This window comes from Mirounga angustirostris, unplaced genomic scaffold (genome assembly GCF_029215605.1).
Source record: "Mirounga angustirostris isolate CCGP_5_RB_7025 unplaced genomic scaffold, mMirAng1.0.hap1 SCAF_9, whole genome shotgun sequence".
In the NCBI taxonomy this organism is placed as follows: Eukaryota; Metazoa; Chordata; class Mammalia; order Carnivora; family Phocidae; genus Mirounga; species Mirounga angustirostris.
In genome coordinates this window covers 5,887,435-5,899,585 of record NW_026991717.1, presented here as the reverse complement: position 1 = coordinate 5,899,585, position 12,151 = coordinate 5,887,435, and the positions used below count along the sequence as shown (strand labels likewise).

General features: G+C 52.9%; 1 protein-coding gene across 4 annotated transcripts in view; it reads left to right on the top strand.

The window, feature by feature from the left end:
- The first annotated feature begins 1,459 nt into the window (after positions 1-1,459).
- Positions 1,460-12,151, top strand: part of SEMA4B (semaphorin 4B) — a 37,055-nt gene continuing 26,363 nt past the window's right edge. For 2 of the 4 annotated variants that reach the window (XM_045899397.3, XM_045899390.3), the window contains exons 1-2: positions 1,460-1,617; positions 5,055-5,184. The gene's annotated coding sequence lies outside the window, so the exon portion shown is untranslated. Of the gene's footprint in view, positions 1,618-4,496; positions 4,596-5,054; positions 5,185-8,646; positions 8,805-12,151 lie in introns of all 4 variants that reach the window. The other 2 variants (XM_045899395.3, XM_045899392.3) reach the window with 2 other exon arrangements.

Sequence of the window (12,151 nt, the reverse complement as noted above, 5' to 3'; positions counted from 1 at the left end):
TTTAAATGCAAACTATGCATAGAAAAGAGACAGGATAGTCACCAAAATATCAACTCAGTACACTTAAGATTTGTGAGATTTATTACATATAAATTATTTCTCAAAAGAAGTTTTAGAAAATATTGAAACAGGCTGCTTTAGTGGTCACTCTGGAGTCATTCTGGTCTGGCAGGTGAAATTATGGGTTTGTTTGTTTGTTTTCTTTAAGGATTTTATTTATTTACTTCAGAGAGAGAGAGCAGGGTGGAGGGGCAGAGAGAGAGGGAGAGAATCTCAAGCAGACTCCCGAAGCCCAACTTGGGCTGGATCCCACCACCCTGAGATCGTGACTTGAGCCCAATCAAGAGTCCGAGGCTAAACGGCCGGAGCCACCCAGACGCCCCTAATTATGGGTATTCTTCCTTGTGTTTTCTGTTTTCCAACATTTTGGTACTAAATATGTAGACAGACCACTCTATCTATTTATGGGGGACCACTGTGTGGGGGAGTCTGGCAGTGCCTTGGAGGGAAGGCGGCAGAGCAACGGTGCGGAGGCACTTAAGCCTGGCCCGGCCTGCCAGGTGGGGGAAAAGGCTGACACTTGCGCTCCGGTTTCTCCATCCCGTGGACCAGCCAGCTCGGGCCGGCTCAGCCACGAACACGCCCAGAACTGGTTGTTTCAGGAACCGCCCTGAGAGCGGCTGTTGCTTTCCTGGAAGATAGAGCCAGGATGCAGGGCCTGCAGAGGGACGAGCCAAGGTCCCTTGATAAATGCTGGATATTTATAACCATCCCTCTCACCCCTCCCGCAGATCTCCTCGTTTGGTTTCACTCTCACCGCGTGGCCCACTGCAGGTTAAAGGGATGCGGTGAGCGGCATTCACCGCGGGCGGAGACGTGGGTGGTTTCGTGGAGGGTAGCTCTGAGCTCGGCTCTCACTTGCCTCTTCCTGGAAACAATACTGCCATTATGGAGCGCTGACCACGTGCCAGTTGTATGCCTACATGATTGCATTTCTCACCGCAACCCTGTGAGGTCTCCACTGCTCTGAGGCCCACTTTGCTGATAAAGAACTGGAGGCTCGGAGAGGTTAAGGAGCCCGCCCTGGGTAACACAGCCAATTAGGTGGTAGTCGATCTAGGAAGGATTCCAACCCCCGCGCGCCGGTCCCAGCTAGTGAGCCTGTCCCCTACGGGGGCCCTGGACCGCCGAGGCCGGGCCTCCCAAGGTCAGGGAGGGCGCAGCCCCGCAGCCCCCGCGGCCTCCTGGGGCTGGCGAGCTGTCGTGCGGCCAGGTCCCGGCTGGGGGAGGCGGGCACAGCGGCGAGAGCGGAGTGGCCGTCCCCGCCCGAGGCGGGTGGCAGCGGCGGGGCCCTGCTGGGCGGCGGGCGAGCCCGAGGGCGCCTCCGGACAGTTCCCATAAACGGGGGCGGGGCGGGGCGGGGCTTGGCCGCGGCCCCGCATTTCCGGGGACGCCGCGCGGCACGGAGGGTGTTGGCGGGGACACTGCGTCCCCCGGGAGTGCGTCGGGCCGGCCAGGCAGGCGGGGCGAGCCTGGGGGCGGCCCGGGAAGAGGAGCCGCGCGGGAGAGGTGGCCCTGCCGTGGGCGGTGGTCGCGCGGGGGCCGTGACCCTCGCAGGTAGGCGCAGGGGGCGGGGCGGCCGGGGGCCGAGGCCCTGGGAGAGGGACGGACGAGGGCGAGGCCGCCGCCGCCGCCCCCGCTTCCCGCCGGGCCCCTCCCCCGAGAGGGCGCCACCTGCACGCTCTGATGGGCACCGGCGCCAGCCACTGGGGAGCTTGTTGCCGTGGCAGCGCGGGAGGCTGGGCCCCCGTTCCCATGGCCACCCGAGGCCTCGGCGCGGAGTCCTTTTAGCAGCGCCTTAAACCTACTCCTTACTCGCAAATCTGGAATGGAGCGAGAGGCAGGAATCCTGGCCCGGGAGGGCAATCACTTGGGATGTGGAACAAGCCTGGGCCCTTCCTCGTAATGGTCGTGGTGTGGCCTTCGAATTAGGCTTTTGTCCTGGCTGTTTCTGTCTGAGTGACACGTGGATGTAGGGGTTAGGAAGGAAAGACGTTGGGATCCTGGAAACGAGGCTGATCTGGTGGCCACTCTGGAGTCGTTCTGGTCTGGCCAAAAGACTCAGAATCCCTACAGCCCCCCGGGGAAGGTCTTCAGCCCTCTGCTCATAGCTCCCAACCTGATTGTGAGTAGGTAATTTGACTTAGGAATCATAGGATTCTTTTTTTTTTTTTAAGATTTTTTTTTTTTTTTGAGACAGAACGAGAGAGAGAGAGAGAGAGAGAGAGAGAGCGCGAGCACATGAGAGGGGGGAGGGTCAGAGGCAGAAGCAGACTCCCCGCCGAGCAGGGAGCCCGATGCGGGACTCGATCCCGGGACTCCAGGATCATGACCTGAGCCGAAGGCAGTCGCTTAACCAACTGAGCCACCCAGGCGCCCAGGAATCATAGGATTCTTGTTAAGAGTCAAATGCCGCAAGAACGGTGAAGGGCGTACTTTTTAAAAAATTGTGGTGTTTTTTTTTTTTCCATTGATGCTTTAGAACTGAGAGAGGTTCAGGAATCCACCTAGTTGCACCTTCTTACTTTCATAAGAGAAACTGGACCCAGAGAAGTTAAATTACTTCCCAAGATGACAGTGGGTTGGGAAGGTCAGCATTTGAGGCCAGTATCCTGACTTAAGGGCTATGGCTGTTGCCTTTTTGGTTATTTTGCTGAAGCTCAGGGAAGTCTGGGATAAGTCCCCTGGCAACCCTGGGCTCAAGCTTTTCGTGACAGGTGACCTAAAGACGGGCCGTGGAGGCTGGAGCCTTGGGGAGAGCTGAAAGAACCCCTCTCCCTTGTGCGTCAGTCCTGTGCCTTGGGGCTCTTGCTTTAATATGATATTTGACAGGATTGCCTTAAATAAAGCCCCAGGAGCCGCGCATTCAGCAGCTCTCCAAAATACCGTTTCTTCTGAAGCCAACAGATCTGTTCAGACTGTATGAGCACCCTTTGGCTGCCCTAAAGGAGGGAAGTGGGACTTCCCCCCATCAGTGAGGTGCCTTTTCCTTTGAAAAAGTTAAGAGGGAGGTGGGAAGAGATCCAGGAAGGAACACTTGAATGAATCATTTGGAAATGATTCGAGGCAGTCAGCTAGAGCAGAAAACTCACGTATTCATTTATTAAACATTTACTGGGTACCCACTGTTTGCAAGCTCTGCACTGGGGCAGAAGATTAAAAACCTGTGTTAGGCAGGCGTGGTCCCTACACTCAAGAAGCTTGTAAAAGAGATGGCCAGAGAGAAATGTGACGTGTAAATGAGCATGTCACTAGAGCACAATGCGTGCCTTAATGGAAATCTGAGCACAGGGCAGCGGAGCCCAGAGGAGCGGCTCCGGAAATCAGCTGAAAACAGCATGAGTCTAGCCTGCACCGCCTGGGAGCACTTCTGGGGCTCTGCCAAGGGGGCCCTGGCCAGTACCTTTGCTGGGAGACAAAGGAATGAGTGAGTGAAAGTGTCTAGACAAATGTGGCCCAGGATGGGGATTCTCAGGAAAGAAGAGTTTTAGGGACCCTGATAAACTGGAAACTCTATGAAGGCAGCGACCTGTCTGTTTCCTTCAGTTTCTGCAGCGCTTACAAGGTAACACGTGGACAAGAAAGATTTGTTGAGCGGATGAAAGAAGGAAGGAAGGGAATAAAAGAGGGAGGGAATGGGGGAGAAGAGGAAGGAAGGAAGGAAGGAAGGAAGGAAAGGGACAGTAGTTTATATGATTAAGAAGAGGATGGCTGTAAGTTGAGACAAAACCCTGGTTGAAATTCTAACTACAGGCTCTGGAGTCAGATCTGGGTTCTGGTGCTACGCCTGACTTACCGCTTGTGTGACCTTAGGAAGTCCCTGAACCTCTCTGTGCCCCAGTTTCTCACCTCAGGAGTGGGGATATAGTAATTCCTATCTCTCTCTGTTGTGAGAATTACATAAAAGATTGAACAGAAAAAGCTCAGCACAGTGTCTGCCTCAGTGAGTAGTAAGTATTCAGTAATAGCCTTACAAACGTCAACTTTGCTTTAGGTGAAATAGTTTGCCAAGCAATTCATGTCAAGGTTATAAAACTACTCCAAAAATGAGATAAATAATTTCTTTTTACCTGATAAAGGCTAATTGTGAAAGGTGCCTGTGTCTGCAGATTAACATACCTCAAAGAAATGGTTCTTTACCTTTTTTTTTAAAAGATTTTCTTTATTTATTTGACAGAGACACAGCAAGAGAGGGAACACAAGCAGGGGGAGCGGGAGAGGGAGAAGCAGGCTTCACGCGGAGCAGGGAGCCCGATGTGGGGCTCGATCCCAGGACCCTGGGATCATGACCTGGGCCGAAGGCAGACGCTTAACCGCTGAGCCACCCAGGCACCCCGGTTCTTTACCTTTTTTTTTTTGTAGGGGGAAGGGAACAGTGATCTTTTTGAAAGCAGATGAAAGCTCTGCTCTCACCAGAGACCACATATCATTCTCAGGGTTCATAGCTCTCTGAAGCCCGCCCTTGCTGCTCATAGGCTGTCATGAAAGAACTGAGGCAGAATTCACAGAGGAAGAGCCTGGGAAGAGAGAGCAAGGTGGGCCTGCTCTCATTCAGGGGGTTTGTGGGGTCCCTGCAGAAGCCACAGCTGGAGGAGCTGGAGCTCTGCCTATGCAGCTGGGTGGTCCAGGCCCCGGGCCCAGGTCCCCTAGAGACCCTCCTCTGCTTCGGACAAGCTGGGCCCACTTGGAGCTTCATAGTGTCCTCCGGCCTGATGCTTCCTCACAACGCATCAACGGGGCTGCCGGGAGTCCTGGGCCAGGGTGCCTGTGTGCAAGACAGTTGTCCCAGCACGGATCCTTGGTGTCCCCACACCAGCTCTGTGAGTGTTGTCTCTTAATACCACTGCTTTAGGGTGTGGCAGGTGGGGACACCTCCCTCCACCATGACCAAACAGGACAGTAGTCCTCTCTTTAGAGTTGCAGGAAATCCGTGGAACCTGCCTGTCTATCCCCCACCACCCTGATGGGCTCGCTTGTCTTGGCCCACTCTGTAGGAAGCCGTGGAACCAAGAGCAAGGTGATCTCTCTGGCAGCCACCGGGTGACCCGAGGTGACCAGGAAACTACAGGGGCCAGAGAGCCCCTCATCTTTGCGAAGGGAGAGCCTTGGGCTTCCGGAAAAGAGGTTAGTTTCCTGGGGTGGAGGAAGGGCCCTGACCCGGGCCTTCTTTCCCTTCATGGGGCAATGGCCAGGAGTCTGGAGCTCAGAGTGGGATTCAAGGAGGAAGAACTTGGTGGCAAAGGGGGCAATGGGTTCCTGATTTCTTGGCATCTTGGGAAGGGAGGGGCCTCAGGCCTGATAAGCCAAAATGGAAACTGAGCTTTCCTAGATCCTTAGAACATCTACCTCCCACCTAAGAGTGGATGCTGTGGCGTCAGAGAAGGAGAGTCCCTGAGCAGTCACTGCGCCTCTTCTGGGTGGCAGGTGCCAAGCATCAGCCAGGCCAACTCCCCAGGCCCCCTAGGCGCCCCCTGTGAGCAGGACTGCAGGCCCAGGCAGACAGGCGCCCCCACCGCCCCCCGCAACTGGTATTGGGGGCAGGGGAGTGACAGTGGTAATGTCATGTTCTACCCTGTCAGGACTGGGACAGGTTGAGCCCTGCTGGTTGCACCCCAGCCCTGTGGGGCAGGGGGGTCCCCTCCCAGGGAGTGGCCAACTCAGGCCCCAACAGGCCCTGGTGGGGCTGGCACTGGGGCGGGGGGTAGGCTGTTCACCACAGGGAGCGCGGCGGGGGCCCGGGCTGGGCAGGCCGGTTCCTTCTGCCCTGGGGAGTTGCAGACTCAGCACTCGGCTTGCAGGAGGCAGCTGAACCCGAGGGGAGAGGCCAGAAGGGGCTCCTCGGGGCCGGGCGTGTAAGATGGTTAAGAGTTACCGAGGTCGTGGCAACTTGCGGGTAGGGGAGGCGAGCCGCCGCCTCAGGAAGCCTGGCTCTGCTTGGGGGGCGCTCACCGCGGGCCTCACCTCCGGTGCCCAGATGTCAGGGACTCTGCTCAGTTCTGCTCAGCCCCGGGAGGGACTGCTGGCGTTCCCATCTCACAGATGAGGAAGCTGAGGCTCAGGGACATCGTGTGGCTGACTCGCAGCCCACAGAGTAACGGATGGTGCTGACATTCTTTGGACAGAACTGGCATGCTTCGCAACTGGATCCTACCACCTACCAGAGCCAGAAACCCAGGGACCAGTGGAGGGGTCAGAACAGAGTGGGGGTCGGGGATGAGGCCATTTCCATGTATTGCCAGACGCTGGTTAAAAGCTGCCCACGAGGCCTGAAGGCAGTGCTGGTGCTGGCCCCCGTGAATGCCCTCTGCTGCAGAGGGCGCTGCCCCCGGGAGGCTCCCAGCCCCCAGGATCTGGAAGTCACTGGCCGATTTAAAAGCACACCCGGTATGCCAGCTGGTGTCGCTTCCTCATCAAAATGTATTGATGCCGTTGCCCAGCCCCTGGGGAGGAGACACCAGCAGCGTGCCCAGCCAGGGGGTGGGGGGGCAGCTGCAGCTGCAGCCTGCCATCAGAGGACGGCCCAGGGCTACGAGGGGATGGTGGCAGGGGGCCAAGGCCCGGGGAGCTGGGCCGCAGCCCGTGCGTGTCTGTGAGGCCTGGCCAGGCAGCCTGCCAGCAGAGCCCGGGACGGGGAGGAGCACGGTGCCACTCCAGAGCAGGGGTGGATGGGACCTCTGGGTTCAGGCTTCACCGGGCTTTGGCAGGAGGCCCCTCCCCCGTGGCCAACAAACAAAGCAGTGACTCCCAGAGTAGAACTGTGGGAGCTGGAAAGCAAGGTTGCCCTGGGTGGGAATGAGAGCAGGCGGGCCTGGCCAGGGGCTGCCTGGCAGGAGCCATCCGTGCCCGAGGACGTGGCTGGCCTGCACCTGGGCAGGGCCTGTGCCTGCAGACGATGAACGATGAGTGATTGCTTGGGAAGCTGGCAGTGTCCTGACCACGGCACTGCCAGCACTCTGCCCAGCCTAGGCCCGGGCCGTCTTCCTTTGTGCTAAGCAGGTTAGAGAGGCAATGGGCACATGAGTTTGTGTGCTTTACCTTTTTACCCTTCTTCTCCTCTTCGAGCCTCTTATTTCTCTTCATTCTCTCCCTCTTCTGTAGCTCTTCTCATCTTTTTAAAACAATTTTTATTTACTCGGGGCGCCTGGGTGGCCCAGATGGGCTCAGGTGGTTAAGCATCTACTTTTGGCTCAGGTCATGCATGATCTCTGGGCCCTGGGATCGAGCCCTGTGTCGGGCTTCTGGCTCAGCCGGGAGTCTGCTTCTCCCTCTCCCTTTGCCCTTCCCCCTGCTTATGCTTGCGCTCTCTCTCTCTCTCTCGAGTAAAATCTTAAAAAAAAAAAAAAAAAGATTTTATTTAGAGAGTGTATGAGTAGGGGAGGGACAGAGGGAGAGAGGATAATCCCAAGCCGACTCCATGCTGAGCCCGGAGCCCGACACAGGGTTCGATCCCACGACCTTGAGGTCATGACCTGAGCCAAAATCAAGAGTCAGATGCTTAACTGACTGAGCCACCCAGGTGCCCCTGTAGTTCTTCCCATTTTGTTCTTCTCCCACCTGATCCTACAGGTGAGTTGTTGTTGTTTTTTAACCTTTTGGCTTCTTTGTTTTTGTTTTTTGTTTTTCCCATGATAACAGGTATAAGATATGAATTTACATACCGGAAAATGCACAGATCTTTAGTGTACAGCTCAAAACATGTTAACATTTGTATACACTTGTGAAACCAACACCCAGATCAAGATAGAGAATATTCTGGCCATCCCTAAAGTTTCCTTCTCTGCCTACTAGGCATGTGCCCCCTAGTCTGAACATCTCTCACCATCGAGAAGTTTCATTTGGCCCCTTTGGATATATTCTTGTACACATTTTATCTCTCATTTTTGTGTTTTTGTCTTCCTTCTACGTGTGTCTGTGTCTGTGCCAGAGAGAGGGAGAGAAAAGGAGAGACTGGGAGGGAGAGACAGAGAGAAGAAACCCAGGGGAGGATGGGAGGATGGAAAGGGCAAGGGCTGTGTGAGTATGAATGGGGAAAGAGAGGGCCAGGCTTGACGACTTCATCTTGCTGGCTGGGGGCACAGAAGCGTTGCTTTTCTCTTCGTCTCTTATGCTGCCTTTCCAAGCCGCCCCTGAGCTCTTTATAAACCCCGATGTTCTGGCCAAGAAAGACTTGCCTACATCCAAGAGTGGCAGAGGGGAGCAGGGCACACAGCGTTGGCTTGGGAACCACTCTTTATCCCACAGGAAGTCAGCTCAAATGAGGTCTCTCTCAGTCAGTCATCCTCCTGTTTTTTCTAGTCTGGGGGAGAACAAATTAGCATGCTAACGGAAGACAGAGGAGCCCACAAGGGCCGAGGTTGCCATATTGGGGGCATGGATTGGAGGGTACTCCTCCAGGTCCCTCATTTCGTCAGCCCTGCTAGAGTGCCATGCTAGGCAGTGGGGGTTCCAAAGATATGTCTAGTCACTGTCCTCAAGAGACTCGCTACCCAGTTGGCAGACGACATACGTGAAGCATTTGAGCAACCACGAACAGGGTGTAATTACCCACCAAGCGAGGCCGCATCAGCCTCTGCCTCTTCTCCTCAGGGATGAGCAGAGCAGCCAGACAACCCGTGTGTTGCCAAGACACTGGGGCACACCAGCCTCGCTGCCATTTGGGGAGCGAGCTGATGCAGAGATCCGGGCACCCACCAGCTGCTAATTGAGCACGTGCCACTCACCAGCCCCTGTTCCGGTTAAGAATGGTAAGGAGAAGCCCAAAGGAAATGCGGTAGCTAGTACCTTGATTTCAACAAGGTTTCTCACAACTGTTTCATAATATTCTTGTGGATAATATGGAGGATTGTGGGCTGGGGAGTGCAGGTCAGAGGACACATAGCTGGTTGTTCAACCTACAAAGGATATTGATCAGTTTCCACCCTGATAGAGGTCTCTAGTGGCCCTGGGCTCTGCTTTTGGCCCCCTCCTATCTGGTTTTTCCCCCTAAAACTTACAAACCCCTGAAACACCTGGAACTTTTCTATATCAACTAATTGTATTAAAACTTTGTGACAGTCACACTCACTCTAACACACACACACACATTTTTGCTGAATCATTGGAAAGTAGGTTGCAGACATGACACTTCACCTCTACAAACTTCAGCAGGCATCTCTGAAGGATGATAACATTCCCCTAAAACCACAGTGCCATTATCATACCAAAGAAAATGAGCAACAGTGCCGTAATACCTAAGACACGGTGCATCGTAACATTTTCCCCGATTCTGAATGGCTTTCTTTTTTTTTTCTTTCAAGATTCCATCAATGTTCACATATTTCTTCTGGTTATCATGTCTCTTTTCGTTTCTTGACCTAAAATAGTCCCTTGTCTTTTTTATCTTTCACCGGGTTGAGCTTTTTGAAGAGTCCAAGCTAGTTTTCTTTGGTATCTGATTGTGTCCTTATCATTAGATCTGGGTTTGCCAGAAGTGCTCTAAGGACTGACGATGTTGTGTATTTCTTATTGCATCATATCAGGAGGTAAATGCATCAGGCACTTGCATTACTGGTGATGCTGCTTTATTTATTTTTTTAAAGATTTTATTTATTTATTTGAGAGAGAGAGAGAGGGAGCGCATGAACAGAGGGAGAGGGAGAAGGAGACTCCCTGCCGAGCAGGGAGCCCCACGAAGGGCTCCATCCCAAGACCCTGGGATCATGACCTGAGCCAAAGGCAGGCGCTTGACTGACTGAGCCACCCAGGCGCCCCTGGTGATGCTACTTTGGGCCACTTGGTTAAGGTAGTGGCTGCCAGAGTTCTGCCCCAGAGATACATTTTCCTTTTGGTAATGAGTAAGTCACTTGTAGGACAGACTTTGAGACCTTGTTCATATACAGTTTCCCAAAAATCTTTTACCCAGTGGCTTAGCATCTGCTGATTACCCTTGCTTTTTTTTTTTTTTTTTTAAGATTTTATTTATTTATTTGAGACAGAGAGCATGAGAGGGAGGAGGGTCAGAGGGAGAAGCAGACTCCCTGCCGAGCAGGGAGCCCGATGCGGGACTCGATCCCGGGACTCCAGGATCATGACCTGAGCCGAAGGCAGTCGCCCAACCAACTGAGCCACCCAGGCGCCCCTGATTACCCTTGCTTGAATCGAGGCTTTCTGAAGTCTACTCTTTCTTCTACATTCATCAGCCAACATTCTTCTGTAAAGAAAAGCTTCCTTTCTACCTCTTTTCTTTCTCTCTGTGTGTTTTCCTGAGTTTCACTGCAGACTAATGGATTGTTTTATTTTGATACATTAGGACCCATTACTTCAGTATGCTTTTTGAGTCTCAAATTATCTCAGGTTTAGTCATCAAGCTGGGCCCATGTCCTTTTGACGTGACCCCATTAGTCTTTCATCACTTCCTTGCTTTTTGGCCCAACGAAATGTCCCAGGCCTGCCTTCCCCAGGGAGACCTGGTACCTTTTGTTGGAGAGTGGGCAATAGGTCTGCTCACCTAGTATTTTTTTTTTTTTTTAAGATTTTAAGTAGTCTCTACACCCAACATGGGGATTGAACTTACAACCCCAAGATCAAGAGCCTCACGCTCTACTGACTGAGCCAGCCAGGCACCCCTGACACCCAATATTTTTTATCAATGACTCGGATAAAGGATAAGAAATGATTACCAAATTTACTGATGAGGGAAATCAAACTGGGAAGGGAAGTCAAATTCTATGATAATAGAATGAATACTCAAAATGACCTCAATAGGATGAAATTTGGACCAGAACTAGTAGATTTAAAGGAGATCAATATGAAGTCCTGTGCTTAGGTTGAAAATGTTAATTGCATAATTTGAGGTTTGGGGGAACTCTTTACTAGATGAAAGTTGATATAGAAAAGTAGCTCTGGTTGTTAGCTGACATGAGCCAGCAGTATTCCATGACTCTTGGGTTACATCCATCCATCCATCCATTCATTCATTCATTCGTGTAGCCAGTACTTATTGAGGGTCTGCCATACGCCAGGCACTGTTCTAGAAGTTTGGGCCATGTTAGTTAACTAGCCGAATAAGCAAAAATCCCTGCCCTCCTTTGGGGCGCCTGGGTGGCTCAGTCGGTTAAGCGTCTGCCTTCAGCTCAGGTCATGATCCCAGGGTCCTGGGATCGAGCTCCGCATAGGGCTTCTTGCTCGGTGGGGAGTCTGCTTCTCCTTCTCCCTCTTCTGCTCCCCCTGTTTGTGCTCTCTCTCTCTCTGTAAAATAAACAAAATCTTAAGAAAAAAAAAAAATCCCTGCCCTCCTCAGTCAACATTCTTGGTGCTGGGGAGTGGGGTCAGGTGGGGATTTCAGGCAATAATGAAAAACCACAGCAAAGGTGATGAGTGCTTTGAAAAATTTTCTCCAGGTAAGGGGATATGGGTGGAAGTTCAGATTCTTCAAGAAGGTGATCTTTGAGCAAGGATCTGAAGGAAGCAAGGGACTCAATCATGTGGCTATCTGGGGGAAGAGTGCCCCAGGTGGAGGGAGTAGCCAGGACAAAGGTCCTAAGAGGAGTGGTGGGGGTGTGCCTGAAGTAGAGTGAGTAGGGGGAGAGCAGTGGAGGATGTGGTGGGGGTGAGAATGACACAGGGCCTTGTACACCACTGTAAGTCTTTGGCTTTTATTCTGAGTGAGACAGGGAACCCTTGGAGGGTTTCAAGCAAAGGAGTGCCATGACCTTACTGGTTTTGAAAGATTCTGGTTGGGCGCCTGGGTGGCTCAGATGGTTAAACGTCTGCCTTCGGCTCAGGTCATGATCCCAGGGTCCTGGGATCGAGCCCCACATCGGGCTCCTGGCTCAGCGAGGAGCCTGCTTCTCCCTCCCTCTGCCTCTCTCCCTGCTCATGCTTTCCCTCTCTCTCTGTATCTCTGTGTCTCAAATGAATAAATAAAATCTTTAAAAAAAAAAAAAAGAAAGATTCTGGTTGCTGAGTTGAGAATAGGTTGCAGGGAAGCAGAGGTAGCAGTTAGGAGGAACTTGCAGTAACCAGGAGAAAGAGGGTGCTGATAGTGACCCCCCCACACACACACACACTGGGAGGTGGTGAATGGTCAGATTATGGATTTCCTAGTGGGTCA